General features: G+C 41.2%; 1 protein-coding gene across 2 annotated transcripts in view; it reads left to right on the top strand.

Moving 5' to 3' along the window:
* Nucleotides 1-451: 451 nt before the first annotated feature.
* The window catches only part of boi (brother of ihog), a 42,538-nt gene continuing 23,670 nt past the window's right edge, over nucleotides 452-19,319 (top strand). The window contains exons 1-2 of one of the 2 annotated variants that reach the window (XM_089263942.1): nucleotides 452-846; nucleotides 1,723-1,856. The gene's annotated coding sequence lies outside the window, so the exon portion shown is untranslated. The remainder of the gene's footprint in view (nucleotides 847-1,722; nucleotides 1,857-19,319) is intronic. The other variant, XM_089263941.1, reaches the window with a different exon arrangement.

Here is a 19,319-nt window from a genome sequence, read left to right on the forward strand (position 1 = left end):
GTTAATTGAAACAAGAATAAAAGTAAACAACAACAAAATTAAAAATTACTCTCAACATAAATGTATAATACGATCGAAACTGTTAAGTGGATAACAACAAAAACCAAATAAAAAAAAAAAATTTAAAAAAAAAAACACATTTGGCACGTGTTTCATGTTTTTGGGCGAGAGAGCGGGGGAAGTCGAATGGTGGATGGGTGGTCTGGGTGGTTGGCTGTGCCTGCGCGCCTGCAGCAGCGCAGTTTCCTTCACACACACACGACAGCGCGCTGCGCATGTTCGGCTGGATTCAGCCCAGCCAGCAGCTTTATGGCGCTGCACTGTTGTTGCTGTCGAAAGCCGCGACGCTTCGTCTTCGTGTGCGAAGAGGCCGAAGCAGTAGCAGTGCCGAAGCATGTCGCGTCGGCCGGTCTCGCTGTCGCCGCCGTCTACGTGTTGGTGCGGCGAAGACAATTTCGTTCAGTTACTTACGTGACGCGACGCTGACAGGTTGTGTGTGCTGTGCGCGCATCTTAAATCGTTCGCCTCCTCCCAAATTGCTTTTGACGTGTTTTTTTCTGTTTCATTTTTTTTGTTGTTGTTGTTATTATTATTGTACTGTGTGTGTGATCGCAGCCCGGGAACTGTGCGAAATTGTTATCAATGAGCTGCAGCCACCGATGTTAATGATCATCTGGCGAATGAGGATTGCGCCTACCTGTTAATGTGCGCGTTAATTGGCAGCAAATGCAGTTCGCCAAATAAATAAGAAAACAAAACAAAATAACCGAAATCAACGCAGATCGGAAGAAGCAGAAGCAGAAGCAGAAGCAGAAGTGCGTGCGAAGTGGTTGAGCCGTTTGCATTGTTAGTGTTTTCTTCTTCTTTGATTCTATCTTTATATAGGTATATTTCTTGTTGTTCCTTTCGACTTGTATTTATATTTATATTTATTTTTGTTTTTATTTTTAAATCGTTGCGGCGGCCGGCAAACAGCTGCAAAAGGCAAACGACAAAATGACATAAATACTTGTATCTGTGTATGTGTGAGTGTAAGTGTGCATGTGTGTGTGATGTATTGATGTACGTATGTACATATGTATGTACATATGAATTTATGCATTCCCATAAGCATTAAATGCATATTGAAATAATGGCATGCTTAAGATGAATATTACTATCTAATTGAAATCCGCTAAATAATGTATGTACATACATATGTATGATTGATATTTATAATTGATAAAGATGTGCATACGCACACATACATACATACAACTTTCTAATACATTTTCATTCATACATACATACATACATGTGTATTTGTATATCAACTACTTACACACACGTACGTACGTACTCACACACATGCTACGCTCATTCATACGAATAACCGTTAAATAGCAATTCTTTCGGTTTTGCCTTTCGCCTGAGGGGGGGACACAAATTTAACGCTGCTTCCTCTTTGCCGCTTCGAATGCCAAAATTTATTTGAGATCGAGCGAGATAGAGACATATATTTATAGAGATTGAGTAGAATTTCGGAAATGTGCCGTTGTGCCGCTTGTGGTCCAACGGATGTGAGCAAGGCAGCAAGTAGAGGGGGTATGAGCAGAGAGTGGAGCAGGGGAGCAGGGGAGGCAGCGCAAAAGAGGTTTCCGCTAATGCGAATCGTTCGTTTCGATTTCTAATGGACTCTCATCTAAATCCACAATGTACATATGTTTGTATGTATGTATGTAGGTTGCTAGTGCAAAAGAGAGCAGAGCGGAAAGTCTCTCTTCAGCATTGAGAGCAATGACAAGTGAGTGAATCGAGTGAAGGAAGGAAACGGCTCGCGTCGTCTTGATTTTGGAATCCTGCACGGATTGATACAGGTGAGTTGCGTTTGTTTTTCTTTTTGCTATTTTCTGCATTTGTTTTTTTATTTTTTTTATTTTTTTATTTTATTTTTGTTGATCAGCCCCGAGCGATAGCTAACGGCAATCGCCCGACTGGAAAGTAGTTCAGCTGGTCAACAAGTTGTCCATAAAATGCGACTGGCCCGTTCCATTCGAGCTGACAATTTGTACGGGCCAAGTCGGCGACGCATGTCGCTGTGTCCTTTTTTGGCCAATAGTTGCCACCAGTTTTTGTTGTCTTCTCAGTTCGACTTTGGCCCATTTCAGCAACAGCAGCAGCAGCAGCAGCAGCAAGTGCTACGCAGCTCGAAATTGATGTTTAGTGCGTACACAAACCCAGGCAGGAGCTGCGACGCGGCTGCGTAGCAGCGCAGCCACTGCGCACTGCTGCTGTTGTTGTTGCTGCTGCTTTTACCTACAACGATGCGGCCAAAATGCAAAGAAATGAGCGATCAGCCGCCGCCCCCGCCCCCAGGTCTCAGATCCCAGATCCCGTGTCCCATGCCCCATGCTGTTGATAACATTAATGAACTGTCTACAACTGCGTCGACGCGTCGCGACGCTGCTGCCCGCACAAGAATAGAAACGAACACACACACACACACACACACACACACACACACAAGCACGCACAATTCTTGGCAAAAGGTAAAAATGCTGAGTGCGGAATGCAAGCACTAAAACAACAAGAGAAGCAGAGTGAGCGAGAGAGAGAGAGAGAGAAAGAGAGAACGGCAGAATGAACAAGTGAGGGCAGCGGTGCCTGCTGTGCAGTCGACGTCGTTGTCGTCTTTGTTGTTGTTGCTGTTGCTGTTCTTATTGCAGTGCCGTTTGCTCTTTGCCTGTGCCTGTGCCTGTGCCTGGGCCCATTCTCTCATTCCTGCTAACAATAAATCAAAAGGCAATGCAACAACAATCAACAACAATGCAGAAATGCACATGTGCCTGTGTGTGTGTGTGTGTGTGTGTCTATGTGTGTGTGTGGAAAAGCCCAACATAATAAAAATCAAGGCAAGTGTCGTCAACGTCAACGGCAACGGCAACGGCATCGGCAGCAGCGACGTCAACGGCGACCGCGACTGCAGAAGGGCGAAGACAGTTGTGCTCTCTCGCTCGCACACATTGTTAAGCGCTGCTGCTTGCTGTTGCTGTTGTTGTTTATGAGATTTCATTATTACTTTCGATTGTTGTCCGCGCCCATTGAGAGCGGCCCAAGAGCTGCACCGCTTTGGCCGAGAATTCAAGAATTGTTCTGGGCCCAAAACAAATAAACACTGACTGCAGCAGGCAGATGAGCTCTGCTCTGCTCTGCTCTGCTCTAATCGCATAAGCAACAACACACACACAAACGCACACACAGACAGAGAAGAGCTGTGTCTGGTATGTGTAGAATGGGCCACACTGAAAAGGTATAAAATAAATAAAGCAATAAATGGAAAATAAATTTCAGAAATTGCTTTTCAAGTGGCTAAACGAAAGTGCAACAGGTTCCAGCTTCAGCCAGCTGCTCTTCCTCTTCCTCTCGCGCTCTCGGCCCATTGTGTATTCCCTTTTGGCCTGCATGCACCGTTGTCATTCAGCCCCTACACTTGCACCGTCATCTTTGTCTGCTCTGCTCAGCTCAGCTCAGCTCGAGTCTCGTTCTCAGTCCCTCCCTCTCCATCGGTTGCCCCTTTCGACGGATCTGTCAGCTACCGAGTTGAGAGATATGCCCATAAAGACCTTTTTCATCGCATTCTCGCCGCGTCTCTGGGAATCTCTGCGCTTCTCATATCATCATACAAAATTGAGCTGATCTTTCATTATTGTATAACAATTCCCAATGTGATTCACGGTATTTTGCGCCCCGACGATGTTCCCGATGATACTTGCATCACAATAAACTTGGATAATCAGCGTGGGCAGCAGCTTGAGTTGGCCCCAGCCTAGGGATTACTTTCAAGCGTCTCAGAGAGGCATTAACTGTTATTAGTAGAGTCGAAACTTGAGCTTTCACTCACTCGTACGACCTTTAGCCCACCTTTGGACATGGTGTGTGAAACACCTGTTAAATAGATTTTCCCAAAGATCTTCAGAGTTTCAGTCAGTCAGTCGGCCAGTCAATTAGTCTGTTCGTTTATCCATTGCCTTCCACATCGACTTTGGCTTCGATCTTTGAGCGTTCCACTGGCCTGGCCTGATATACATACATATATACACTATATGCATAATTTCACGATTCCAATTAATTGACGCGTTGCTAATTGCAAAAACACAATGCAATTCTATTCTCTTCCCCCTTTTTTTTTTTTTTTTGCTTTATGCAGTCCGTTCTCTGCGCTTCTCATCAAGTCGCATCGGCCGTCAAATTAGCGATTGACACCTTCTTGGGATTTCAGATTTCGGGTTCGTTCCATTAAAACGGCGCATAAAAATTATTTCACGCTTGCCGATCGAGCCCCAAAATTATGATTAATGTGGCTCAAATAAAAAAATAAAAACAAAAAACTACAGAAAGAGCAGTAAAAAACATAAATTGGATTTGATTTCTGTTTGTTTGCCACGTTTCATGAAGCTCTTGGCGTTTTTTTATTTCCTTTTTTGAGCTCATAATCTATACCCTGTATTCTGCGAATGTATAATAGAAAAGGAAGTTATTTACTTATCTTATCTCTAAAACAGAGTAGAAAGAATCTTAAATAGAGATGTATGTATGTAGCTAAGGAGGCATTATTTAATGTTGTGATATGGGAAATATTCTATCAAACTTCCTTACAGGCAAATATTGCTGCATAAAATTACAGGGTAGTTATCTTAACTTAACTTAAAGTTCTTGAGGAATTTATACAAATCTGAGCAGATTAAAAATATTTTAAATTTAATTATTTAAAATTAATTTACAGGGTATCCATCAATCAGGCTTGAGCAAACTTTAGCTTTTAGCTTTAACTTAATATGAGGCTGAGAAAAAAGTTAAAATATGGGTAAACATCTAAAGTTATGCAGACATACAGAGTGCTAATTAGCGGAGAATTCCACTTCAAAGTTATTTACAGGGTATATGGCAATCGAGCAGCCGCAATTAGCAAACTCTGGCCTTTAGCTGCTTCGCTTTTTTTTTTTGCACTAGGTAGCTCTTGCCGTCTGTTCATTAGCACAGTAGACGGCGAGAGGGGGAGAGCGAGAGCGAAAGAGAGCGAGAGCGAGAGCGAGATGGGGACAGCATTAAATGCGGCTGCCGTGAGGCATGTGGCAGAGGCGGCCCCAAAAGGCCCAAAGGTGGCAATCAACACGAATTGAATGAACGAATGAATGAATGCGCGCCCGATCACTGAATGAAAACAACAAAACAATCTTGGATTCAGCCTCCGTTCCAGATCTCCGAGAGATGAATGAAGCGACTTGGTTTTCAGCTTCATCTTTGGCCCTTTTTCTTTTTTTTTTTCGTTGCTTTTTTTTTGGTGCCTCATAGCGGAAGTATAATTGCGGGTTTTGTGCCCAAAATAAAAGAAAACCCCAGAGTACGAATGCCCTAGTCGGGCGTGCCCAGCTAGCAGATACCCTATCGCTGTTGTTGTGGAAAATTCGAGATAACTTAACTCCAAACACTTTCCCGACTTTTACTATAGTAGATCTAAACTGCATAGATAATCTTTTGGGTTCGATTTTCATTGATTATCATTGATTCGATTATTGGATTCACATTGAACATTTCGTTTAAGTATATGCACCCGCCTTGGATAGCCCTTTCATATCGAACTAATCCACCCAACTCAGTCAGTCACGGGGTATACAAATCCGTGTCTTAGACGACCTTTAAGTAGCGGCCGCAAATGAGCCGAAAAAACGGCGTTCGCTAAGCGTCGGCGGCGCCTTTGCATTGCTAGCTGATTGCCACGCCCCCCCTTCCAGCTGACGTCGCCCACCTCCCGCACCGCTCGTATCGCCGGTTAGGGCAATTACGGCGTGGAAAACGGAAGCGCATTACAAGCCCATATGCGATCCGTAATGTGATAGCATTTATTGTGAACTACGATGCTGACACGCCCACACGCCGAAGATGCGAAGAGGAATTAGGGAGAATCCAAGATGATGAAGATGATCAAGAAGTGGAAGAGGTACAGCCAACCTTGAGATCGCTGCGAACAGGGGTCGAAAGGAGAGCAAACAAGAAAGCTAACTCGGTAGCACGTAGCGGACGGTGTTATCGCGCCGAGGATATCGCCGCTGCTGGAGTGGGGGGGAGCAGTACGTGGCAGGGGCGAGGAGTGGGAGTGCTTAAAATGGGGAACGCTATGGCTGCCTCTTATCAGCGACCATCGGCGGGCCGTGACGGCGACAACAGCAGCAGCAACAACAACAACAACAACAATCAGAACAATCAGAGTGAAAAGAAGAAAGATATGTTATTCAGATGATAGCCGAAGGGCAAATACTCTAACCCAGACAAGAACAGAGAGAAAGATCTCAGAGAATCGGGTGTGGAATGGAGAAGACACTACAGAAGTTTGATGTTTGTAATATGGCTAGGCTAAACAAGCCTATTTCTGCAAATGCTAAATAATGCTACTGAATATACTATATATTGTATGTATATATAATAAGATAAGTTTCCATGTGGCTAACATATATATTTAACTTGAGATATATAAGACTATATTCACAATTACAAAGATCAATGGGTCTTTAAATAGTTTCACAGGTCAATCCCATTCCCTTAAGAAACATTTTCATTATGCGTATTTAGTTACGTAGAGTTACTATATGAAGTCTTTAAGTGATATATCATACAAGACCTTGACTCGACTTGACTCGACTTGACTCGACTCAGCAGTTTATGCTGATTCAGAGCATATTCATTCACCTTTCGTGGCAAAAATGTCGAATAACCCCCAGCAAAAGAGTATAACAAGAAACTGTAGGGGTAGAGAAAGACACAGAGAGAGAGAGAGAGAGAGAGAGAGAGAGAGAGATAGGGAGAGGGGCAGATGAAGCAGACAGGAAGTGAGCTATTTGCACTTCCAAACAAGTCATAATTTTCGGCAGACAGACAACAGACAAAAGACAACGGGCATTACGTGGAATTTAGTCTGATAAAGTAGCTCAGCCGCGTTCCATTCAGTTAAGCCCAGACAGAGCGAGACAGGGATATATCGAGTTTGTGGCCAAAGCGGTGCGGTGCGGTGTGGTGCGAGGGCGAGCGGAGCATTTAATAAGCGACAATTTAGCACTGAAGTTGACATTGACACAGGTAACAGACAGACAGACAGACAGACAGACAGACGTACAACAAACAGAAGACAGACAGACAGGCCGAGAAACGAGCCGAGTCGGGCTCGAAATCGTTATACAACTACTTAGGTAGCTGAAGACAGGACAACGGTGAGTACGGAGTACCCCGTGCCCATAACTGTTCGGCTCTAATGACTCTGGAGCAGTCTCGACTGTGATTCATATGCGTCGAGATCTGGACTATCTAACAGATGAAGGATGGCGTAATAAAGGAACTATCTAACAACTTCCATTTAGATTATGTCCCTCAGATTATAACTCTGTCATTTCAGAGAAATATTTAAAGTAAAGTGAGGTCTAAAGTGCGAGCATTCTTAAAATATTCCAGATGCCCTATTCCCTCGACATTAATCCTATAAAAGAAACAAGGCAAGCCAGAATTCGTATTCCTAGATCGCATAATGGATTCCTTTAATAATTCAACCCTCGATCGATATTGTTAATATAAAAAACCTAGCTAGATAAGATTGGAACAAACATAATTCCCAAAAGTTGCATATCAAATTCAACGAAATTTCAGGCTCTAATGTCTGATAAGCGTATATGCATATATATGGGACCCATTTTCAATTCCCATTCAAATCCAAGTACCATTAAATAGAAATATTTAAGCATGGTTTTGATTTTGCGCTGGGGAGTTCTGGCAAAAAATAGAGATAAGCAACGAAGAAAAATAAACATATGTATATAATACTATATAGAAGAAGAAACGGAAGCGAATTGCACCATTTATAATGGGTATTCCCCCCTGATAATTCAATAATAATATGAGCATGACATCAAATGAAGATAAGACTAGCTAAACCATCTCTCAACTCGCGATTCGTACAGGGTATGGGGCGAGTCTAGTTAATTAGAAGCGATTTGTATTAGGTTTGCGATTGAAAGCCCAACTTACTTGTGTTTTTAATTAGAGTCAATGTGAAACCTTCCCACAGCTGAAATAGAGACAGATCGGCACAGAGAAAGGGAGGGGAGACAGAGCGAGAGCGAGAGCGAGTGCGAGAGATAGACCTCGAATTTCAGAGATACGAGATATGAGATGCGAGACGTGAAAGGCATTGCTATGCTATCTGCTGCTGATGATGATGATGTATTAATTTCTCACAATGCTGTGAACAGATTGAATAATCCACAGCCATGTAAGCCAAACTAACTACCCAACTATCTATCTATCTATCTATCCATCTCTCGTTTGTCCAACTACTAACATCTCCGGCTGTTCCATCTTGTTTGAATAGCTGGCGAAGCGAGGAGCCGGGAGGGGAGCATGCACAGCATGCGACTGTCAGCGGTAGAGTAGGCCGCCAGCTGTGTTTGGGGTCAGTTGTGTAGCGTTTGTGAACTCAATTAAAATAGCAGACAAGATACCCTGTACGAATGCCTCGCCCCACACCCAGCACTTCCGTCTCGTCTTGGGCAAAGCCAAGGCACAGAAATCACATGCAAATGCTACACAGATTCCGATCGGGGTTCGAACTTTGCGCGTCTAATTAAACCTGTGTGGTAGCTGGACTTTGGAGAGCGAATGGGCAAAGGGGAATGCTGTAATAAACACATACCAGAGCAGCAGCAGCGGCAGCAGCAGCAGCGGCAGCAGCAGCAGCAGCAGCAGCGGCAGCCGAATGAATAGACATTCCACACCGTGGGGCAATTAGAAAATGAGTTCAGCTTCGAGATCTGCGCCGAGTCGCACCAACTTGCGCCGAGTCATAGATCAGCGTTCATGATAAGCCCCCCTCCAGCTGGAGGAGCAGCCATCTAAATGGACTCCACACTGGCGAAACTGCGTGAGTAGAAAGCAAACCAGCGCAGCAATACATTTGTATACCCTGTAAACAGGGCAGAGTGAGCATGCTGTAGTGATCTAGCTCTACGTAAAGCAACTAAAGCCAGAGACAACAATTCGTATAACAAAAGATTCCAATTTACAGAGATCTCGTCTGAAGAATTTGGATCTCGGAATGTTTTTTGTCAGCCAAAAGGCATCTGTGAGTCGAGCACACCCGGCTAAAGCACACGTACTTGTTCCTTTTTTTATCTGAAGATTTTGTCAGATCCCCCCCTCGGGCGCCGGTATGGGCCTCATGAGAGTCGAGGCGAGTTGAGTCGCGTCGAGTCATGGCATCGTTTGCCGTTTTCTGCATCTTTTTTCTTCTTTTTTTGAAAGTTTGCGCCAGTTTAGACTCAATGATTAGATGGGTAGAAATAAATAAGAAAGAAGAAGATGAAGATGAAGAGCTTACCCATTTCCTTTCTACACATACCTATAGTATATTACAGACAAATGTCTATCTATATATGCCCGAGATTGGTTCACATTCCACTTCGCTTTCATACCGTTCCAGGTATTCGATTCCCTCCCTTCTTCTGCCCTGCTACCGGAAAGGATTTGCGAAGATTATGACACTGAATAGATAGAGAAATGGTGCGGAAATGGTGTAGGGGCTGCTTCTTGTATCTGGCTTAAGATTAAGTTACAGATTAAGACTAAATGCCTTTAGAGCTCACCTTGGTATAAATGGGACTTCAGGGGCAACGCTTTGGGATCGCTCTAAATCGCTTGTCTTTGGTCGCAAATCGAAACAAAGGCAAGTTTTTGTATTGAGATTATGCATATTGTAGATTGCGAACTGTTGACAGCTCTACATAGTGAACTGTAGGCATTATTAGTGCTAGGTAAATAGGTATTACGAAACCCCAAACACTTCCATGTTTTGTTTGACGTGGAAACAAAGATAGCTAATTGTTTTATGACTTTGCTTGATTTAACCGATTGCCATTTAAATGCGACATTTGCCATGCGGAAGGTCGATCTTATTAGAGCTTGTTCTATTATTCTATTATTCTAAATTTCAAGATTTGTTTTCTTTAATTTCATTCGTTCATTACTTCTTTTGCTCTTTCTTTATTATTTCTTTTTATATGTGACCGATTTATGTTTATTTGAGATATTTAGTCTTACAAGATCTTCAGTGTCTCTCCATTATTCTCGGTTTCTCTCTCTCTCTCTAGTCTTCTCTCTCTCTCGTCCTGCCCTTTTCTCGATCTTGCTCTCATTCTCGTATGTTCTCTACCTATCTCTTGTTTGCTTATATCTCTCTCCTCTCTCGTTGTCTCTTGATCCCTCATTATCTCGCTCTTTTTGCCATATTTCTTTCTTTCTCATTATTATCTCTCTCCTTAATTCTCTCGCTCATCTCTGTCTTTCTCTATATTTCTCTCTCTACCTCTCTCTCTTTCCCGTTCTCTCTTTTTATTTCTAGCTCTCTCTCTCTCTCCTCATCTTTCTCTGCTCGCCCTTTCTTTTTTTCTATCCCTCTATTTTTTTCTCTATATCTCCATCGCTCTCTTTCTCTCTTTATCTGGCTTTCTCCCTCTCTGTTTCTTTCTATTTCTATATCTATTTCCTCTTCGATCTTTCTATTCGAACTTATACCTCTAAATACTTATTTATTCTTCTTAAACTTTGCAATCTCTCTTTCACTCCACGTCTCCGTCCGCCTCTTCCTCCCTGGTGGCTTTTCTATGTATTTCTTCTGCCCATATTCAGCTGTCATTGACTTGTGTCTCGTCTCATTACTGCAATTTGTGCGCTCGCCTGTAACGAATGGGAAAGAGTGAAACATTTTGGCAAACGCATTGAACCATGTGACAAGCAATTGGCTTTCCTTGTGGCCCACAATATTGGACAAGTATTTCATGGGCTACACTCGAGGAAGAGCAAACGAAGAAACGGTGGCTCATTCATGGAAATATGATGATGATGCTGTTGATGCTGCGTGGTTGGGTTGCTCAAAACGCATTTTCATTCATAAAGTTCAACAGTTTTTCTTTGTCCTCTTCATTTATAACGCCCACACAGGGCACAGATCGTAAGATGTAAAAGCCGAAACCGAACCTCGAAACTGAAATCGTATCTGAAACTCATGCAAGCGCTACCTGAGCACTCACTATGAAAGAGAGAGAGAGAGAGAGTGGAGGAGGGAAAGATGCAGTGAGTGGGAGAGACTGCGGCCTGAAGGTTAACGATGCCATTCGACGACATCGGCAACATTTTAACTGCTTTATTATAAGACAAATCAACTTGGGCCTAGCCAGAGTGCGTCACGCTCAAATACCCTGTAAAATCAGCTGAAGAACTGCTGTAAAAACCAAATATATTCCATAGGAAAATTTTTGAGTTAGAACCAAAATTTACTGGGTTACCGTTATTTATTGCTCTGGTATTATCATCATCTTCATTGGTATTATCAATAATATTATTATGCAACTTGGTTATTCTTAGCCTGAATTCCTCCCTTTCTTCTACCTTTTCGCTTCTTCTTTTGCACCTTGTGCATACCCTGTAATTTAGTGGCTTTGGGCTAGTTGAATGTCAGACAGTGACCAGTGGCAGCTGCAACATCCGCGTCCGCATCCGCATCCGCATTAGCCGCAGACCAACTTGTTGGCAGAGTCAAGGCTAAACTCTGGCCTGTCCGAATCGCATCTGTGAGGAGTCCAAGTCACGTTTTTGTCGCTGCAACTTTTTCGTAGACATCGTCGTCGTCGTCGTCGTCAGTTCACCTTGGCACCGCATACCACAAGAGACGTGGTCAAGAAGAATAGAGCCAGAGAGAGAGCGAGAGAGGAGGGGTGAGGGGGGCATAGGGCTAAGGAGGCACGCGGAGGTAGTCAACAGTCGAGCAACCTTTTCATTGATTGTTTTTCTTTTACCTTTTCTTAGTCCACAGCCCGTTTCATTTCACTGGAAACGAGCAACAACAACAACAACAACAACAATGGGCAACCAGTTGACTGCATTCCAAGGCATCGCTCATTGCGATCATTGAGCATCGACTGCGGCCTTAGCATTGGTATTGGTATTGGTATTGGTATAGGTATTGGTGTTGCTATTGGACCCTACTTCTGCTTTGCTCGAGTCCCCAGCAGCGACTCCGCTAATTGTTTCCGACTTTGGCTTTACCTCGCTCCGCTCATAACTCTTAGCCAAGGACAGTCTTCAATGCTCAGCTGAGCTGTCATTAAAGCTCGAAGATCTCATCTAGCCCGCTAAACGTGGAACGATAGAAGCGCTGGAATTAATTCCAGCTCAATTTTTGCTTAAATAGTGAAGGAAGCGGAACTTAATCAGGATCGATTGGATTGAAGAGAATTCAAGATAATCTTTACAGTTCGTTAATCTTCGAGGATCTTGGCTAACTTCTTGAATAAATATGAAATTCTTTCAGTCCTTGCATGAGAATCGTACTACAATCTCGATTTGTGAGGCGGTGCAAGGTGAAAGGAGTTCTACAAATTAAGGAAGAGATCGTTTTTGATAGAGTCTGTCCAAATTCTTGAGGGTTATCTTTAATAGTTAGGAGATTTTGCGCATAGTTAAAAGTGAAGTGCTTGGAAATAAACTCTGAAAAAGAACGGAAATCTTTAATAAATTTATTATTATTGAATGTGTGAGAGATTTAGAGTATCAATTGATAATACATATAAACCCTTTCAACTAATCTCCACTGAAACAGATGATCGATCTGCGTTATACAAATTGTTTGGTTAGGTTCGAGACATTGGAGAACTTGTAAGTTCGAGCAAAGACTTGCCATCTGGCCAGTCGATTTCTATAGCCCAAGAATCAATCGCTCTCACTCCCTCTTGTTCGCCATCTCTCTCTCTCTGTTGTCGTAGAACTGAATTCCCATGCGTCTGCGTGAACCATTAGAGCGAAACGTTGGTATTTAGCTTGGGGCAGGGGCAGCGAACCCATAGATAAGTCTAAATACTACACAAACACACGCACACACATACATACATATATATGTATATGTACATATCTATATACAGCCCTCCACCTCCTTTAATGCCTTTCCGCACTGACTTTCAATTCTCGTACAGTTTTTCGAGTCTAAAGTTTGGTTTACGCGACGTGATAAAAACCTTGTTGAACGCCGATTCAACTCGCTGATAAGGCGAGCGCCCTCTCTCATATTCCCCTGCACGGCTGCCACGCCTACTCTAAATTTGGGGCTCAAGCAAACACACACACAGACAGACGCGTCTCACGTCCGGGCGAGTAAATAAATGAAACAAATAAAAATAAAAATTAAATTGGGTTTATTGCATTTCATGTGAAAGCCGAACGAGAACGCGATCAACAACAAGAACAAGAACAATAACAGCAGCGCCACAAAGTTGTTGTAATCGAAGCAATCGATTAAGATCCAAAGAGGCAAAGAGCTGCCATATGGGATCCATCGATCCAACTCTTTCAATCAGCCCATCAGAACGAACAACAAAAGTTCTCAGGCCAAAAGATTATTGCATAGCAGAAGTTGGCAATACACTGACAGAGGCAGCTGTAGAAAGTGAAGAAGTTTGCCTGATTGACTGACTGACTGATTGATTGATTGATGATAGATAGATCTGCAGAGATATAGAAGCTTCTTTAGACCTATAGAGAATTATGAACTAAATATGTATATAGAGATATCTAAAGGTGTTTGTCTTTGATTGATTGATTGACGATGTTCAAATAACATAGAGTGAGTGCCCAGTGCTATGGGAGAGCTGGACAACTGTTAATATCTAAGGAGACTTGACTAAGATGTGCTCACTATATAAATTTATATATACTATATAGATCAGAGACTAGCTTGATTGATTGATGGCATGATTGATGTGATCATCAGACGAGAAATCACAAGAGTTAACTGACTGATTGAGTGATTCGTAATTACATAATATGTTAGGGAGCGTCAAAATGGAGACAGAGACATGCTCGAATGATATTGATTGATAGTGAATGACTGACTGACTGACTGATGATTGATTGATGATTGATTGCATGCTTCAAATTGAATACAAACCTCAGAGTGGAATTCTCAGCTATATCGATCTTCTGCGATTATAGGTAAGAATATGAGAAGGTGTTCCTTGTTCATAGATCTTTGGACTGACTCGTAATACCCTTTGCAGCAGAGTAACAGACATTCAACTCAATTGATCTTCTGCGATCTGTGGAACAGCATGCTCGATCGATTCTAGAGAGTTGGACGAGCAAGAGAGGGCATGAAGATGGCGAGGGGGGACGGGGGTCTCTCTTAACGCATCACTAGCTCAGCGAGCTGCCCTGTCGATTGTTGTTTGCTTTCGGCTGCTTCAATTAAATAACCGAATGCCAATTAATTAAAAGCCCATAACGGTTAGACCCCTTCGCCTGCCGAATGATACAAAGTCAGTCCCTCGTCTCTGGCCCGCCTCGCTCGTTGGTCCCCCCCTTACCTGACTGGTTGGTTAAGTGCCGGCGTCGTCGTCCGATCTAAATTACAAATTTGTCGTACCAAAATAGATAATATGATCTAATAAAATTGAAAGAGCAGCCGCGCGACAATAAAAACCACGAGACAAATATAAAAACAAAATACAAAAGATGTTACTGGGGGCGTGGAGCTTGGGGCTTGGGGAGCTGGGCCACAAAGCTGGCTGCGATTGAAAATGACAAAGTCGTTTTTCAACATTTTTCCGATAACAAATCAAAACCCAACAACAAATAAATAAAAAGCAAAAAGCTTCAAATTAAAAACTAAATTCAAAGCACAAAAACAACTTTAGAGATCATTAAAAAGCAAAACTCACCATTTAGAAGAGGAGAAAAACAAGGAAATAGAAATAGATGTTGTCTAAGAACCATCGAACCATCGATGGGCAATCCGGGCAAGAGCTGGGCGCTCATGTAACAGCCCTGAAGGGCGTGGCCCTGCCAGCTCCAGGCCTAATAATGGACAATGCTAAATGCCTGCTCAATATGAGATCATCAAATCTGGTTTCCATGTGATCTTCAGCTCGAATCATGCGAAAAGTGGGCAGCTGAATGACAAGTGATTCGCATTCAAATGGAATACGATTTACAACGCTTTTTATTTCATTTTTGTGAGTGATAGAGAAAGAGAGAGATTGAGAGGGCAGCATCAGTAATCAATTATCGAAAGAATAAGAGTAAAATCAGTTAAAGTAATGAAAGACTTTTGGACGTAAAAGTGAACTACGAGTATTCCAGTATGGGAGCGTGTGAGCAAAATAGAGAAATTGTCGTATTTCCCATATTTTAAGAAACCATATAAATGTTTCGCTCAAACGAGTAAAATATAAATTGACATTGATATTATGGATAGAAGCCAATTCGATCTATGTGTGCTATAGAGGGACCTAACTCTAAATATACATGACTCGGTCGATAGTAAAAAAGATCCTTGCATCTAAAGATTCATATAATATAATATACAGTTAGATGATCTTCAGCAACCTCATTTTAACTCAACGAAATGCGAAAGTTACTTTAAGCAGACCAATAACCGTTAGCAGACCAAAATGCCGACATTTTCCAATTGACTTCTTATTGGAGTCTCTCATATGAAGTCGTTCTCGTTTTGAAGTCGATGCGAAAATTGCAAGCCGCAGCTTGATCCCGTTTTACTGTCGTTTCCTATTTCCAACATTTGCATTCGCTTGCTGCCAGCCACGCCCCATTGCGCCCACTACGTGCCTGTGGTGCGGCATCAATTGCATTTTTCATGGGAATCGCGAGCGCGAGCAGACAGAGCGAGAGGGAGAGCGACGTAATGGCAACGGGAAATCTTCATTTTGGTTCACATTACGCGCAAATGCAAATAAATTATGTGACTGCCGAGTGCCGACTGCCGACTGCCGATTCCCGGCTCCTCTCCATCTCACTCTTGCTTCGGCTCACACTCCTTCCAGTACACACACACACACATACAGCTTATTTCAAAGGAATCACTTGCTCTTAAGCTAAGCGCTCTCCACTCTCCACTCTCCACTTTACTTGCTCTCTTCAAATGAACAAAGCCATTCGGCCGCTCTCTCGCTCTTCTTCGCTCTTCGCTCTTCAGCTGTTGCGGCCAATCAAAATGATGCTTGGCCTCTTAATTGCTGCAACGGTTCATCTAGTTGCTGTTGTTGTTGCTGTTGTTGTTTTTATTGTTATTGTTGGCGTTAATGCAGACATTGTTGCGTGTAATTGTTTATGATTATTAGCCTGTGACAACGGCAAGATCAACAACAACAAATACCGACATTCGGCGCACAACGACGCGTGCTTAATTATATAATTAATTTGAGTTTTTTTTTTTTGTGATTTTCATATCACGTTTTGTTTATATTTGGCCAGACGCCAGTTTCAGTTTTTGCTCTTCGCCTCAATGCTTCCTCTCCCCACGTTCTGGCTCCCGCTTTAAAAATTTACGCGCTGACCAGATTGGCAACAGAAAAAAAAACGGTTTTTTTTTAGCTTCTGTCTTGGCTTTTGCTTCTTGGTTTACAGTTTTTACAAGTGCATGCAAGTGCGGACATGCAGCGACGGGTGTTATGACTATGGTATGTAGTATGTGACGTACATAGAAGATGCATTAATGTATATGATGTATATATCTGTTCGTCTAAATTTAATTGCTACTACGTACATACATACATATATCATATCATCATACTACTTTTGATACTTTGTACATCAAAAATATTCCAAGTCCAAGAATAAATGTATGGATTTTCCTCTCATAGGTACACTTACATATCTATCATATATGTATGTATGCATATATGTCTATATAAGAACTGGTCATCATCTAGAATTCCAATATTCCAGTCTATTAAGTTTCACATCCACAAGAGCATTTGAGCTTCGGCGTGTTGTCCGTCCGTCAGCTTGCATTTATATGCAGGCACACACACAGCTGCCCACACACTCACACACTCACACACCCACACACACGCATACGGTTAATGAAATTGTAAACCGATATCGGGGCACGTTTTGGCAGTCTGTGAGGCCAACAAAAAAAAAAAAAAAAAAAAAAAAAAAAATTAAAACGAATTCGGTAAGAGCAAAGCAAACCAACAGTCGCCAGCCCCTTGGCACGCTTCAAGGAGTCATGCGGTAGAGTGAGAGAGGAGTGGTGGCAGGGGGGAGAGCGACGAAAGGGGTGGCCAAAGCCTTAGCCCGTAGTATCAAGTTTTCCGTGAAAATTTCAGACTAATCGCAAACGAAAGCCCGGCGAGCGCATCCCATGAATTTGTCATGCCTTATGAAACATGTGATATACGGGAATATAGAGGGAAAGAGAGCTTAGAGTTAGAGTGAGAGAGAGAGAGAGAGAGAGAGAGAGAGTAAGAGAGAGAGAGATACTATTTATTCCATCAAATTCTGATATCAATTTTTTGTTATTTTGGCATTTTGTCAAATAGGCAAAGCTGAAATTAAGTTTTATTTACTGATTTATTATTATTAAGTTGTTAACTTTCAAATACACTGAACGAAAATGAGCTAAGCCAACTTTACTACTTATTAACACATAATAAAAATCATAAAAACAAATTTAAATTAAGAAAATAAATACAATATATAAATATATATATATGTAGATATACATATGTATATATATATGTATATATGCATACATATGTATTCACATGCATGTGAATATTATGCCTTCTTTTGTGCCAGTGTATTTGTTGCTCGCGCCTGTTTCTCAGTTTTTGTTTAATATCTTGTTTATATTTGACTTTTTTACTGCCCGTTCAGAAAGTGTCACGAGTATATTGGCTTAAACTAGAGAATTGGAAAATATGAATACACATATATACATATATGTATATGTATATATCGAAATATAGTATATATATAACATATGAGCACGTTGCAGTCGGGCATTACTGACTGCAGAATACTCATTCACAGCCCTAGCGCTGATTCTGATCGAGTTGCCGTTTAGCCACGTCCCCCTCTTGTTACATATACATACTTATATTATTTCGGTGCAAATCAATAGAGGATTTCCTAAATTTCCTCTCTTCTTTTAGCCACATTTTTAGTTCACTGAACGAGTATGGGGCAGTCGGCTGTGGTCGACTCTCTGGGCTATTTATGCATAATTAAAATTAATGAACATATTAAACGCAGCCAGCAGGAAAGCCAACAAACAAACAAACAAACTACAACAACAACAACAAATTGACAATGGGCCATTCGCTCGTCTTCTTCTTATTGTTATTGTTGTTGTTGCCCGCAGGTAACCGAAGAACTTAGCTCGCGTTTTGAATTACAAAAAAAAAAAAAAAAAAAAAAAAAAACATAAAAACAAAAAGCGAAATGAAGAAAACTAAAATACAAAAAATTAAAAAAAATATATATGAAATAAAAAAAAAACACTGACGCAAATTTAGCAACCCTGTGAGGCCGAAAGAAGAAGAGCGAAAGCTGAGTAAGAAGAGAAATCAAATACCTTTGGCAACCCTTTGCAAACCTTCAACAAATTCATTTTACAAATTAAATGTCACAAAAAAAATATATATATATGTATAAACATATATATTTAAAACTGCCCTCGAGTTGCGTTCATTTTGTTAGCCGTCTTTCAAGGATATTTTGATTATATATATATACTTATAGAACGATCAGATTTCTCAATAATATTATGAATGTGAGAATTTATGTATGTATATATAGTAGTTTCATATAAAGATATAACAAGATCTCTTTATGAATCAAATTCAGCTATATTGACAGAAAGTGCTAGCAGAGATATGATAAGATAATGCAGCATCTGTGACCATAAAGGCTTTGGCATTCCAGATAGACGCTCATTAAAGATTAGATCAAAGACGATTTATCCACATAAAAAAAGATGATGCTCAGAAATGTGAAAAAACAGCATCTATTCATCTATCATTATATGGTATAAAGATAAAATATATAGTTAGAGATATATAGATAATGATGATAGATGCTACACAGCTCAAAATTATTAGTTATAGATCAAGATTATACATAGAAACTACGTATGTATATAGTTAGTAATCAGTAATTAGATAGAAGAGCCTCGCTCCTTATAGACATAGTATTCCATATAAGTACATCTTGAGTAACTATGGTCTATCTAATATGTACAATATATAAACAGTGGGAACATAATCAGACAATTTAATAAATAGGCTTTAAGATAAATGAACTACAGTATAGCCGCACTAATGTGGAATATTAGTAACTACATATATGCAATATGGATATAGGCATAGGTCTTTTGTGTATGTTATAGAATATGTACATATATTATAATATATAATAATCATAATAAGTACAAATATTATTTGATTAGC

Source organism: Drosophila navojoa, chromosome X, assembly GCF_054131105.1.
Source record: "Drosophila navojoa isolate 15081-1374.11 chromosome X, UAZ_NAV_1.0, whole genome shotgun sequence".
Lineage (NCBI taxonomy): Eukaryota > Metazoa > Arthropoda > Insecta > Diptera > Drosophilidae > Drosophila > Drosophila navojoa.